Genomic DNA, 714 nt, shown 5'->3' on the forward strand with positions numbered 1-714 from the left:
TCTCCGGCTTGCACCGAGACCCGAAGTCGACGTGCGAAGCACCACGGGACCCCTTTCGCCTGCAGGTCCCGAGCCGCCTTTATTTGCTGTTACGAGCATCGTGTGCCCCATACCTGCGTGACGAGCACCGCAGGGCGGCAGAGCCATCGCACTTGGCCGGGTGGCAGAGGAGGACCCGACTATTCACAGATAGCGGCCCAACGACTCCCAGAGCCGGTCGTGCGGCGCGCGAGGTCTGCTCTCTTCACAAGAGGCTTTATTAGGGAGTGCTAAGGCAAGGTTCTGTGCCCTCCACCCTCATCGCAACACCCATGGGAGCCTCCGGTCGTCAATAGACCGCCGCACCGGCCTCTGACTGACTCTCAGAATGGACGGAAAGAGCCGGGTAAGCCTTTCAAAAGATTCGACCACGTGCCGAAAACTTTAGACTTCCGTGAGCTCTCCGGCTTGCACCGAGACCCGAAGTCGACGTGCGAAGCACCACGGGACCCCTTTCGCCTGCAGGTCCCGAGCCGCCTTTATTTGCTGTTACGAGCATCGTGTGCCCCATACCTGCGTGACGAGCACCGCAGGGCGGCAGAGCCATCGCACTTGGCCGGGTGGCAGAGGAGGACCAGACTATTCACAGATAGCGGCCCAACGACTCCCAGAGCCGGTCGTGCGGCGCGCGAGGTCTGCTCTCTTCACAAGAGGCTTTATTAGGGAGTGCTAAGG

This window comes from Chiloscyllium punctatum, unplaced genomic scaffold (genome assembly GCF_047496795.1).
Source record: "Chiloscyllium punctatum isolate Juve2018m unplaced genomic scaffold, sChiPun1.3 scaffold_937, whole genome shotgun sequence".
In the NCBI taxonomy this organism is placed as follows: domain Eukaryota; kingdom Metazoa; phylum Chordata; class Chondrichthyes; order Orectolobiformes; family Hemiscylliidae; genus Chiloscyllium; species Chiloscyllium punctatum.